The 14390-nt window shown below is 46.8% G+C and overlaps 1 long non-coding RNA gene across 1 annotated transcript; it reads left to right on the top strand.

Annotated features, from left to right (window-relative positions):
* Positions 1–5368: 5368 nt before the first annotated feature.
* LOC137669255 (uncharacterized) lies at positions 5369–7932 on the top strand. Its single transcript, XR_011049072.1, has 2 exons — positions 5369–5452; positions 6914–7932. It is a non-coding gene; the product is annotated as an uncharacterized lncRNA (long non-coding RNA).
* The last annotated feature ends 6458 nt before the right edge of the window (positions 7933–14390 follow it).

Genomic DNA, 14390 nt, shown 5'->3' on the forward strand with positions numbered 1-14390 from the left:
ATTGCAAAAGGAAATTACAGAGCTTTCTAAAATCACAATTCAAAATAGAATGGCTCTAGATATGATATTAGCCTCACAAGGAGGAGAGTGTACAGTTTTAAATGTCAGTTGTTGTATGTACACAGACCGATCAGGAGAACTGCTCACAGATGTGCACAAAATTTGGGAAGTGAGTTCTGTGATGCAAAAGGTAGAAAGGGACGACACCTCATGGGGATTTACTGAAACACTTTCTTGGCTCACTTCTTGGTTCCCAGACTTGGCCTTATGGATAAAGAAGCTGATTGTAATTACCTCGCTTATAATTATTATCCTTGTGATTGTACTAGTGTTGGGACAATGTTGTGTGCGATGTTTTTCTTCTTTTGCTTTAAAATTAAAATCATCATGGAGATACAAATAATTGCAGGGATGCAATAAAAAACAAAAGGAGGGAATTGTTATAGAAATTTTCCACACGATTAATGAAAAAGTTCTTATGAGTTAGAGAAACAAGAATCAATAGGGGTGAAATAGAATAGTGACTAGAATAATTAATATAAGTCTATCTGAATAAACACAGGTGGGCTTTCACAGTCCACGAATATTGTTCTCAAAGCTCCTTTTGTAATCCTGACCTAAGACTGAACAAATCATCAATCAAAGCTTAATGAGTAGCTAAGCAGGAGTAGGCCTAGAAGTATTACCTTCTGATGATTTTAGTAAAGAGAATGTATGGTTAACCTCTTCTTTACCTTAAAAGAAATATAGGACACTTAGAAATAAAAATTAGTATAAATAAGGTTTTAAATATAATTTTAGTTGTTGTTAAGGTTGAATGTTTAGGAGACACTGGCGGTGGGAACCGGGCTCTGATCAACCTGAATCAGGACGGGACGCTGATCACAGCAAGAACATTAAGGACGCCGATCACAGCAAGAACATCGAGGATGGGGTGTTGACCGGAGTCGGAGCGGAACCAGAACATAAAGATCAGCTAAACAATGGAAAAGAATGGACTTTTGTGGACTCTTGACGAAGAAAGAAAGAGGAATTGAAATAGTTAGTGGATTATTAACAGAAGCTTATGAAATGTTTATGATGTAATTGATTATTAGTTTCTATATAAACCGGTAGTGAATTTGAATCAGATACCATTCACTGCGGTGGTGGTCCAACTCTGAGTTGTTAATAAAACCAGCAAACCTAGAGACCCGGACTCTGCCAATTTTCTTTAACAGCTCCCATCTCCCTTTCTGTCCTGAAATTGGTATTATCCCCATTTTGTAGATGGAAAAGAGCGGCACAGACAGGGCAGTTTTCTCCACTAACTGGCAACATACCCACTGAGGACATACACTGTTGAAAGATTAGAGTAGCTGCTACCACTGCCAAGGTAGATAGCCATGCACCAGCACCACTATGCTAACAAAAAGGATGTGTGAATCTGAGTCTCAGAAAATAATTCCTCTCTCTGTGCAAGTGTGACATGAAAGAAAAAAATCTCTGTAAAATATGACAAGAGAAAGGCTTTTATGGCTTGAGACATGTACATGCGTACATATACACGTGCATTTGCTACTACTGCAAAAAAGCTCTAAATCCTGAGTAAAGGAGAGGACATGATGACTGTTTGCCTTTCAAAACATGAGTGAAATCCGTTTTGAACCAACTATTAATTTTTTATTTGCTTCATAGTAACAAAATGAACAGAAGAGACAATCCCGTATTCATCAAGTCCAAAAAGAAAGAGGAACTGTTTATTAAAAAGCTTAGTCCCTTGAACAAGTTAAATTATATTATGGAGAACACCTAGGGTTTTAGAAAGTCTTTAAGGCTGTTTGCTGTAGCAAGTCATCCGCTTTGCAAAATGCAAATAACAGTGGGAATTAGTTTAAAACTCAAAAAATAGACATCTAATAAAGTTACAGTAAATGTAACGTAACTATTATCCAAAACATATTTACCTGTTTCAAGTTTATGCGTATTCTTGCCTACAAAACACGAGGATATTAGTTTTGTTGCCAAGTCTTTTTTTTTTTCTTGCCAAAACATACACATTGGTGATCTTCGAGTGCAGCAATAAAAATGCTTAAAGTCGAGCATTAACTGGGATGGTACTGAGCCAAGAGAGAACAGGTAAGTGCAGCTGCATATGATTTTCCTAGCTTTGAGTGCAGCCTACTTCTCCTTATGTATTTAACAACACAGAAATTGAACAAAAATCATGACGCAGAGCAGAGTCAGAGAGACTCTTATTGCTGCAAGGACGGGGATTATTTTGATGTGACTTCCTTTGCTTCCAAATGAGGTCTCTGGAAGCTGGAGAATTAGGAAGCTAAGCACATCAAGCTAAAAAAAAAATCGTATTAGAAGTAGTTTTAAAGGGTTTCTGTGGTTTTGCTATTTTAAGTCACTTCCTTGTTCAATGCTTTGCAGAAAAAAAGCCCACTGGAGCCCACCGGAGATGGCAGCCCCTCTCTGAGGTCCCAGCAGAAGATGGCAGCCGCTTTCCTCACCTCTTCCCCAGGGCTGAGAGCAGAGGAGATGCCCTGCCTTGATGAGGCGCGGGGGTGGGAAGGCAGGGCTCATCTGTGTCTTGACAGCCTTGTTCCTGATGAGCCTGCTGGATGCGAGCGTGGCTGGTCCACTTGGGGCTATTCTCGGCGCCGCTTGGTGGGAGCTGGCTGTTTGGAGGGCCGCTGAGAGCCCCCGGCGGTACTGTGGAGCTCTGGTCACCATGGTCTTGGAGGCACCCTGGCCGTGGTGGTCTAGTGCCTCGCCAGTCCTGCAGGAGATGGATCCACCTCCATGGGCTCTTCCTCTACCGGTGGATCCACCTCCATGGGCTCTTCCTCTACCGGTGGATCCACCTCCATGGGCTCTTCCTCTACCGGTGGATCCACCTCCATGGGCTCTTCCTCTACAGGTGGATCCACCTCCATGGGCTCTTCCTCTACCGGTGGATCCACCTCCATGGGCTCTTCCTCTACAGGTGGATCCACCTCCATGGGCTCTTCCTCTACAGGTGGATCCACCTCCATGGGCTCGCAGCCTTTGTGGGTCAACCTCCATGGGCTGGACATCAGTGCTGGGGTGAGAGCCAGCCTCCACTTGCTTGTCACTGGTGCTGCTCTCCCCGTCAGCCCAGTTGCGTTTTAGGGATGTGGAGGGATCCTGAGTGGTTCCAGTGCCCCCTTCCCGCTCGTCCCACTCAATGTGGGCACTTGCCTTGCTTTTCCGGGTCCTCCTCTCCCGAGCACGCTTGCTGTGAAAACCGGCAGCAGCCCGGCGAGCTGTGGGCCAGCCGCAGGAGTGGCTGGTTCTGTAACGGACGGTTGGTGGCCAACGGAAACTGCAGTGGCTCATGGGACGGTGGCCCATGAGGCCAAGAAGGCTGCATGCCGGGGGCCCTTTTGCTTGCCAGAGAGAAAGGCTGCCCCTCGGGCACCGGGACTGCCCTCCGGCTCCCCTTGTGTGTGCGCCCTGGGCTCCAGCCCCCTCCTCGTGCCAGGCCTGGGGTCCCCTCAACGGGACAGTGACCGGCGGCGAAGAACGGACTTCTGTGGACTCTGGAGGAAGTGAACTTAAACGAAACAAGACAGTTTTTAGAGCTATAAGCATACGCACGGATTCCAGTAAAAATATTCTACAAAACTGAACAGTTGCAGGAAAGCGCATCAGATAATAATAATAATAATAATAATAATAATAATAATAAAAAAAAAAAATAGCAAAAACCTGCAGCGAGCGTTTGCCACGGTTTTTACGAAGGAGTGCAAATTTTCCTTCCGCCCCCCCCCGTGTGGAAGATCACATCCAATCTACAGATCCACACAGCACCTTACTAAAAACAATGTGGGAGACAATCGGTGGGAGAGGCGAGGCGGTGGCGCCCCCGCGCGTCGGGAGGGCGGTAGTGCAGTCGGGGGCCGCGCATGCGCAGTGGCCGGCTCTTTGCCGCCCTCGGTGCCGGGAGTGGGCGCGGCCGTGCCCCTGCGGGGGCGGAGCAGAGGCGTGGTCTCCCGCGGAACCCCGCCCCGAGGGGAGGGACTGGGCGTGGTCTCCTGCGAAACCCCGCCCCGAGGGGGGGGGGCCGGGGGAGGCGTGGCCTCAAACGGAGCCCCGCCCTGGGGCGTGGTTTCCTGCGCGACTCCGCCCCGAGGGGCAGGACATGGGCGGGGTCCCCTGGGGAGCAGCGCATGCGCGGTGGAGGGGCGCCCTGGCGGCGCCTTCTGCTGCCGCCCTGTGGTCAAATTTCGGTACTGCAGCCGCCGCTTTTTTATCTTTTTTTTTTTTTTTTTTTTTTAACTACTTCTTTCCTCGCCCTTCTCCGTTTCACTTTCCCGGGGCTTTATTTTAAACTTTCTCCTTCTTTTCTTAATCACGGTCGCTTTTAAATTTTTCTGTCTATTTTATCCCGTTCGCTGCCTTTATTTCGCCGTCTTTTGTGTTACTAATTGGTCTTTCCTCGGCGGCGTCGCTTTTTAAATGTTCTTTCCTTGCCCGCTTATTTCCCCGCTCCCTGTCCTTATTTTTCTTTTAACCGCGTCTTGCCTCTCCTCGGTGCCGTTGCTTTTTAAACAATGTCTCTCGGCGGCTGCGTTTTAGTTCGCCGCCGTTTTTTTTTGACGAGGGAGCGGCGCTTAAACGGGGCGCGGGCGGGAGCGGGGTCCCCGGGGAAACTGCGCATGCGCAGGGGCCGGCTCTGTCAGTGCCGGGAGTGGGCGTGGCCGTGCCCCTGCGAGGGCGGAGCATAGGCGTGGTCTCCCGCGGAACCCCGCCCCGATGGGCGGGACAGGGGCGTGGTCTGGTGCGGAGCCCCGCCCCCAGGGGGCGGGACGGGTGAGGCGTGGCCTCCAGCGGAGCCCCGCCCTGGGGGGCGGGATGGGGCGTGGTTTCCTGCGTGACTCCGCCCCGACGGGCAGGATATGGGCGGGGTCCCCTGGGGAGCCGCGCATGCGCAGTGGAGGGGCGCTCTGGCGGCGCCTTCTGCTGCCGCCCTGTGGCCAAATTTCGGTACTGCAGCCGACGCTTTTTTACTTTTTTTTTTTTTTTTTCCCCCTCTGCTTTTTTTTTTTTCTCCGCAGGTCCCGGCGCGGCGGGGGCGGGGCGGGTCCCGGCGCGGTTCCCGGCGGGGCGGCGGCTACCGGAGCGGAGGCTCCCTGGGCGGCGCGGTGCCGGTCCCGGCGGCAGGTCCCGGCTCGGCGCGGCGGCGTTTCCCGCGCGGCTCCCGGCGGGGGTGGCCCGCGGCGGGGGCGGGTCGCGGCGCCGCGCGGGGCGGGGCGGGGGGGGGGCGCGTCCTGGCGCGGCTTCCGGCAAAGCGACGGCTTCCGGCGCAGCTTCTGACGCGGCTCCCGGCGCGGCGCCGGTCCCGGTCCCGGCGGCAGGTCCTGGTGCGGCGCCGGTCCAGGCGCAGGTCCCGGCGCGGCGCGGCGGCAGCTCCCGGTGCGGCGCGGCGCCGGTCCCGGCGGTAGGTCCTGGCGTGGCGCGGCTGCGGCTCCCGGGGCGGCGCGGTGCCGGTCCCGGCGGCAGGTCCCGGCTCGGCGCGGCGGCGGTTCCCGCGCGGCTCCCGGCGGGGTGGGGGGGGGGGGCGGGTCGCGGCGCCGGGCGGGTCCTGGTGCCCGCACGGGGTGGTGGGGGGGGAAAGGGCCCCGGCTGCTGCCGCCGGGGGGGTCCGTGGGGGCGGGCGGGTCTGCGCTCCCGGGGCGGCTGGGCCCGGCTCCCCCCGGGGGATTTTTGGGCCTCGGGGGGGCTCGGGGGGCGGGCGCGGCGGTGCAGGAGATGGCGGAGAAGTAAAGCCTGCGAGAGCGCTAATAAAGCGCCGGCCGGGCTGCGGTGGTGCCGCCCCGCAGGGGCACGGGGCCGGGCCCTGCGCGGTTCCCGAGCGCTCCCCAAAACTGCCCGTGGGTCCCTGGGGGCGCAGGGCTGCGGGGTGGCTGCAGCCCCCCCCATCCCTCGGCGTCGCACGTGGGGGCTGCAGGGGGGGTCAGAAAGCAGGCGGGGTGAGCTGCTTTGGGGCCCCAATAACGGAGGCCAGGTGTTGTGTTCCTGGGGCTCGAGAACGGGCTCCCGCGGCCGCTTCGGGGGGCTCAGAAGCGGATGTGAGCGGTGCGTTTTTCGGGAGCTGACAGAGGGGAGTCGCTGGTGTGGTTTTGGGGTCGGCAGCAGAGGCCGAGCGCTGCGTTTTTGGGACTGGAGAGCAGGCTCGGCAGCTGTGTTTTTGGGCTCCGCCGTGGGCGCTCCATGAACTGGTTCGGGGGCCAAAAGCAGAAGGCAGATGGGCCGTTTGTGCGGGGGAGCTTCTGTTAAAATTCCGCTAACTATTTCAGTTGCTCTTTCATCTCTCTGTGTTGGCCCAAAAGGGAGCCCCAGTCAGGAAATCTCTATTTGAGATCTCTAGACTCTTCAGGGGGCCTCAGGTATTGAGCAAAGAAGAAATTAAAAGGCAGTAGTAGGGCATCTGGCTGCTGAGAATTAGCAGTGCAGAGGTATACGTGCACAAATGTATGATATCTCAAAATGACAGCTGCCTTGATACAGCATTTAAAACAGGAATTGATATTTAGAGCCTGCCTCGAGAGTAACAGCACAGAAAAAGCTTTAGAAAGCGTTATCTTCTGTCAGATCACTTTGTTCTGATAAAGGAAAAAAGAACATAAAGTGGTCATAAAGACCAGGCTTAAGTATTTTTTTAGTAAGGTGCTGTGTGGATCTGTAGATTGGATGTGATCTTTCACACGGGGGGGGGCGGAAGGAAAATTTGCACTCCTTCGTAAAAAGCGTGGCAAACGCTCGCTGCAGGTTTTTGCTATTTTTTTTTTTATTATTATTATCTGATGCGCTTTCCTGCAACTGTTCAGTTTTGTAGAATATTTTTACTGGAATCCGTGCATATGCTCATAGCTCTAAAAACTGTCTTGTTTCGTTGAAGTTCACTTCCTCCAGAGTCCACAGCAGTCCGTTCTTCGCCGCCGGTCAGCTGATGTTTATCTTCTGGTTCCACCTGGGCTCCGCTCAACACCCCGTCCTCGATGTTCTCGCCGTGACCAGCGTCCCGTCTTGACCAGAGTCTGCTTTGCACTGCCGGCGTCTCCTAAGTATTAACCTAAAATACCTGAAGTCAATCTGATAAACACAGGTGGGCTTTCACAATCCGTCAATATTGTTCTCAGAGCTCCTTGTGTAATCCTGACCTATTGTTATAGAAATTTTCACATAATTAATGTAAAAGTTCTTATGAGTTAGAGAGACAAGAATCAATAGGGGTGAAATAGAATAGTGAATAGAATAATTAATATAAGTCTATCTGAATAAACACAGGTGGGCTTTCACAATGCATGAATATTGTTCTCAAAGCTCCTTGTGTAATCCTGACCTAGGACTGAAGAAATCATCAATCAAAGCTTAATGAGTAGCTAAGCAGGAGTAGGCCTAGAAGTATTACCTTCTGATGATTTTAGTAAAGGGGATGTATGGTTAACCTTTTCTTTACCTTAAAAGAAATATAGGACACTTAGAAATAAAAATTAGTATAGATAAGGTTTTAAACATAAATTCAGTTGTTTTTAAGGTTGAATGTTTAGGAGACACTGGCGGTGGGAACTGGACTCTGATCAACCTGGATCAGGACGGGACGCTGATCACGGCAAGAACATTAAGGACGCCGATCACAGCAAGAACATCGAGGACAGGGTGTCGGCCGGAGTCGGAGCGGAACCAGAACATAAAGATCAGCTAAACAATAGAAAAGAATGGACTTTTGTGGACTCTTGATGAAGGAAGAAAGAGGAATTGAAATAGTTAGTGGATTATTAACAGAAGCTTATGAAATGTTTATGATGTAATTGATTATTAGTTTCTATATAAACCGGTAGTGAATTTGAGTCAGGTACCATTCACTGCGGTGGTGGTCCAACTCTGAGTTGTTAATAAAACCAGCAAACCTAGAGACCCGGACTCTGCCAATTTTCTTTAACAGAATTTGGCACCCCAGATGGGACTCTAGGACACTGCTCCGATTCTCTGAGCATTCCCGTCTCCAACGCCTAAATGCCGGCAACAAGGGTGAGTTCACCTGGTGGTCTTGGGAGCGGGTATACTCAGACACTAGGAGCCTGTGTGTTTAAAATTGCTGAGGAATTTTTTTGAAACAAAGGTAACCCGGGAAATTAAGGAAAAGGTAAAATGGGAATTGGACCCAGCATTGAAAGGGGGACGCCCCTTGCTGAGGTGTTGGAGAATTGGAATAGAATCCCGTTGACCGGGACATGTGGGAAAAAGAGATTTATTTTGCTGTGTCAAGAAGAATGGCCATTTTTAACTAGGGTCCGAGGTGGAGGACCTAGAGACATCTGACCCTTTAAAGGGACCTTTGATGCGCATAAATTGAGATTCTTAAGGGTAATCCTCGAGGATGAAGGGAGTCAAGATCTTGATTTTTGGTATATTTGGTACTATTGGGCAAATGCAAAGAAAGGCAATAAAAGAGCCTAAACAAGTGACACCTTCCATTCCTTCAGCGCCCGTGCTGGAGAAATCGAATCCTTTCACTGACAAGGGATTTGGCATGTATCCCATGAGGTTGGAATACATCCCAAACCCTAGAGCTGGACCTGGAGCTCCGCCAGAGGTTCCACCAGTCCAACCTGTTGTGAGACATGAACCCTGGAAACAAGGAGATTTAGTAAACTGGCAATCAAAATGCCACGCATCAGAGAGGATGCTGAAAAATGTGCTGAGATGCTATCTGGCAATTTTACTGATTATTCTCCAAATTGGAATGATGTAAAGACCCTCATGAGAGAGCTCTTTACAGCAGAAGAGAGGAAAAAATCTTCCAAAAGGATCGGGAAATTGCACAAAGAGGTCAAGCTCAAGGGCTACAGCCCTGGCCCGATCAAAACCCAAACTGGAATTTGGCCACTGAGGATGGTGTCAGACTCCAACGAGATGCCTTACAGCAACTGGTGGAGGCTGTTCGGCAAGCTGGCGAAAAAAAATTACTAATTGGACAAAGGTAATGGAATGTAGACAAAAACCTGATGAACATCCCAGTGATTACTGGACTCGGTTAAAAGCTACCCTCCTGAAATATGGAGGAATGACAAGGGACAATTTTCAGGAACCCCTTGCAATCAGTGTATTTGTGGATCAATCTGCACCTGATATTAATAAATATTTCAAGAAACATATGCCAGGGTGGCAAGGCGAAAGCCTTACAAAGATTCTTAGTATTGCCACCTTTGTATATGATGGAAGAAGTGAAGAGCAAAAGAAACAAGATCAAAGAAAAGAGAGAAAGGAGGGGGAGAGAGAGAGAGAGAGAGAGAGATCAACCTTTCAGCACCGCAACTACTCAGAATTACCAACACGGCAGGGGAAGAGGTTTTTCACGAGGCCGTGGAGGTCGTGAGGAGGGGGACCGAGGAAGACAAAGATTCGTTCCCTCTCGAACTAATGATCTTGAATGCTTTTACTGTCATAATTTAGGGCATACTGTTCGGTATTGTCCTCTAATACCATCATCCAACAACGGTGGGAGAGACGGAGCGGAAAGACCGGGACGTCCACATTCTCGCTGAGAAATTTATGGATTGGGATTCTGGGATTAAGGTAGATAACGAGGGACTTATCACAGCTAAGGTAAATGACATTCCTGTTAAGTTCTTAATAGATACTGGTGCAACTTTATCATTGTTAAATTTTTATGTGTCACAGTTATCTGATGAATTTGTAAAGGTTACTGGAATTTTGGGTGAAGAGAAGTTGCCGCTTTCTCTTCCCCTTCCTATTGTTTTTGATGATCGTTTGATATGAGGTTGATTTGTTATTTCGCCAACTTCTCCTGTTTCACTATTTGGGAGAGATTTATTACAGGAATTGGAAACATGCATAGATTTAACTCCCAAAGGAATTTGATTGATCATAATGGGAATGCAAACTATAGAAATTCAAGAAGGTGAGCTTAAAATCCCAAAAGAGTTAAAGAATGTATCTTAAAAATTATGGAGTCTCTCCGGAGATGATATTGGACCATTAAAATCTGCAGAACCTGTAGTGATTAAAACAAAAGGAGGGACTCCCCCGTCTATTAGACAATACCCAATTGTGGCAGAAGCTATCCCAAGTATTGGAAAACAAATAAAATCATTTTTGGCAAAGGGGATTTTAAAAGAATGTCAAAGTTACAAAGATGGGGATCCAGAATATAGATTTGTATTTGTAATTGTTCCCCATCCAGTAGTACCTGATCCAAATTTGATTGTTACTCAAATACCTATTTGGGGAAAATTTTACACTGTATTGGATTTGACTGGAGCTTTCTTTAGCATACCTGTGGCTGAGGAAAGCCAGCACATATTTGCCTTCACTTGGCAAGGGAAACAATTAACCTGGACTCGGTTACCCCAGGGATTTACAAGTTCACCAACTATATTCTCCCAAATTTTGAAAAGGAATTTGGCTGATCTGTTTTTTCTGTGTAAGTCTGAATTGATACAATACGTAGATGAGTTATTGTTAGTATATCGTTCAAGGAAGGATTGTGTTACAGACACTCGGTATTTGTGTAATAAATTGGTTGTAAAAGGTCACCGAGCATCTCCATCAAAATTGCAACCCATCAAATGGGGTCTGGAGAGGCAAAAAGCTTTTACAACTCTGAAAGGTGCCTTAATGCAAGCACCGGCTTCAGGTTTACCAGATTATAGTAAACCTTTCAAATTATATTGTGATGAGCAAAAGGGAAATGCTAGAGGAGTTTTAGTCCAAACTTTAGGACCATATGAAAGACCAATAGCATATTTTTCTGCTCAATTAGATCCAGTTACACAAGGAACACCATTTTGTATAAAATCAGTAGCTGCAGCAGCAGAAATGGTAGAAAAAATGTAGATCAATAGTGCTGGGACATCCCCTAACCGTATGCGTACCCCATGAAGTTGAAATATTATTGAAACAATATGCAGAAAAATCACTTTCACCGCAACGGGCACATAGATATGAACTGGTTTTACTTTTGGCTGACAACATCACACTTCAAAGGTGCAATACTTTGAATCCAGCCACTTCAATACCTTTGCCGACTGAAGGGGAAAAAGATCAACCTGACTGTACCCAGGTATTAGCAGTATCCAGTAAACCACGCAATGATCTTCAAGACCAACCCCTGAGTGACCCAGACATCAACCTTTTGACAGACGGCTCATCTTTTTACGAAGAAGGAAAAAGGTACACTGGCTTTGCAGTAACAACAGAAAAAACTGTGTTAAAAGCTAACCCTCTTCCTAGTGCTGTGGGGGCACAAGGCGTGGAAATCATAGCGCTTTCGAGGCTGCAAAGTTGGCAAAAGGTTTAAAAGCTAACATTTACACAAACTCTAAATACGCTTTTGGAGTTTGTCATGCTACAGGTACCCTGTGGAAAGAGAGAGGATTTTTGACCTCAGCTGGAAAAACCATTGCACATGGAAAGGAGGTACGTGAACTTTTAGAAGCTATACAGTTACCTGCACAAATAGCAGTAATTTATATAAAAGCTCACACAAACCACCAAGATGCACTGTCGCGAGGAAATCACTTGGCTGATCAAGCTGCGAAAGCTGCAGCCAAACAAATTCATCTTATTATGGCAGTTTTGTGTGCAGCAGAGAAACTTGACAGGCTTCCAAGTGCAGAAGAGATGTATGAGGCTCTTCCAGAAGAACAAATGAAATTTTGGAGACAACTTGGAGCGGAACAACAGGATGGACAATGGACATTGGCCAACAAGCCTCTACTCCCAAAAAGGTATTTACTACCTCTTGTTCGGTGGTTCCATGAAAAATGCCATGGGGGACCTGAGGGACTTGCACAAAGAATTCAACGGCTGTGGGCTGCACTCGGAGTCTGCTCCGCAGTGAAAAGGATTACTGAAAGCTGTAAACTTTGCTGACAATATGCTACCACTAGGATTCAGCCACCTCAAGGTAAAAGACCGCCCGTGGTGTTTCCTTTTCAAGGATTACAAAGTGATTATGCTGAAATGCCAAAGGCAATGGGGTATTCATACTTGTTAGTGATTGTAGATCAATTATCAGGATGGGTAGAAGCCTTCCCAGCAAGAAAGAATGATTCAAAAACTGTAGTGAAAGCGCTGTTGAAAGAGTTAATACCCCAATATGGAGTTCCTGAAGTAATTGATTCGGATAGAGGAGCTCATTTTTCAGCAGCGATTCTGTTCCAAGTTTATAATGCTTTAGGAGTCACAGGGAACTTACATACACCCTATCACCCTGAGTCCTCTGGACAGGTAGAAAGAATGAACAGGACCATAAAGGAAAAGATTGTTAAAGTGTGTAAAACAACAGGGTTGAAATGGCCAGAGGCTTTGAATTTGGTTCTGTGGGACATTCGGAACACACCCAGACAACCTGTTGGGTTATTGCCAGCAGAAATATTGTTTGGGTGAGTTTTGGCTGTTCCAGGCACTTATTTGCCAGGAAAAAAAAAAAAAAAAAAAAAAAAAAAAGTTTATTGGATGGAGATGAACGAGTGACACAATATATACTATATTTACAAAATTCTTTCTTTGAAATGCGAAAGCATGCCTATTGGTATTGAGGTGGATCTCCTGAGATACAAGTACATAATATTCAACCAGGAAACAAAGTATTGATAAAAAACTTTAAGAGGAAAAATAGATTTGAACCAAAATGGGAAGGACCCTATGTTGTACTTTTAACTTCTCTTTTTATGCTGTCAAAGTTGCAGGGAAAGAAACCTGGATCCATCATTCTCATGTCCGCAAGGAACCCGAGGAAAGATGAAATATTTAGTTTGTTCCTTTTTTTTTTTCCATCTGTAAATGTTGCTGTTTCACCTTGTGTAAGATTGCTATTCGTTACCAAGATTTCAATACCAATGCCTCTCGTGTGCTTTATAAGAATTATTCTTGGTGATCTGCAGGCTTCTTTATAGCAATTGAGACAAAGACTGGGGAACTCAGTTTTACATGTAGCTATCCAAAGATTGAGCCCAGAGGAATTATTTATCAATTTGGAAAAAACCCAATAATAAATATATCTGGGGAGATGATAGAAAAATTAGCCAATGCCTCAATGCACGGATTTCTGACATTGCAAAAGGAAATTACAGAGCTCTCTAAAATCACAATTCAAACTAGAATGGCTCTAGATATGATATTAGCCTCACAAGGAGGAGTGTGTACAGTTTTAAATGATAGTTGCTGTATGTACACAGACCGATCAGGAGAACTACTCAAAATTTGCACAAAATTTGGGAAGTGAGTTCTGTGATGCAAAAGGTAGAAAGGGACGACACCTCATGGGGATTTACTGAAACACTCTCTTGGCTCACATCTTGGTTCCCAGACTTGGCCTTATGGATAAAGAAGCTGATTGTAATTGTCTTGCTTATAATTATTGTCCTTGTGATTGTACTAGTGTTGGGACAGTGCTGTGTGAGATGTTTTTCTTCCTTTGCTTCAAAAATAGAATCATCATGGAGATACAAATAATTGCAGGGATGCAATAAAAAACAAAAGGAGGGAATTGTTATAGAAATTTTCACATAATTAATGTAAAAGTTCTTATGAGTTAGAGAGACAAGAATCAATAGGGGTGAAATAGAATAGTGAATAGAATAATTAATATAAGTCTATCTGAATAAACACAGGTGGGCTTTCACAATGCATGAATATTGTTCTCAAAGCTCCTTGTGTAATCCTGACCTAGGACTGAAGAAATCATCAATCAAAGCTTAATGAGTAGCTAAGCAGGAGTAGGCCTAGAAGTATTACCTTCTGATGATTTTAGTAAAGGGGATGTATGGTTAACCTTTTCTTTACCTTAAAAGAAATATAGGACACTTAGAAATAAAAATTAGTATAGATAAGGTTTTAAACATAAATTCAGTTGTTTTTAAGGTTGAATGTTTAGGAGACACTGGCGGTGGGAACTGGACTCTGATCAACCTGGATCAGGACGGGACGCTGATCACGGCAAGAACATTAAGGACGCTGATCACAGCAAGAACATCGAGGACAGGGTGTCGGCCGGAGTCGGAGCGGAACCAGAACATAAAGATCAGCTAAACAATAGAAAAGAATGGACTTTTGTGGACTCTTGATGAAGGAAGAAAGAGGAATTGAAATAGTTAGTGGATTATTAACAGAAGCTTATGAAATGTTTATGATGTAATTGATTATTAGTTTCTATATAAACCGGTAGTGAATTTGAGTCAGGTACCATGCACTGCGGTGGTGGTCCAACTCTGAGTTGTTAATAAAACCAGCAAACCTAGAGACCCGGACTCTGCCAATTTTCTTTAACAGTGTTTTTCGACACCCCAGGTGCGAGCCACTTGAGCGTGTTTACAATCCTCCTGGCCAATCTTCCGTTATCCCCACAC

Source organism: Nyctibius grandis, chromosome 1, assembly GCF_013368605.1.
Source record: "Nyctibius grandis isolate bNycGra1 chromosome 1, bNycGra1.pri, whole genome shotgun sequence".
Lineage (NCBI taxonomy): Eukaryota > Metazoa > Chordata > Aves > Nyctibiiformes > Nyctibiidae > Nyctibius > Nyctibius grandis.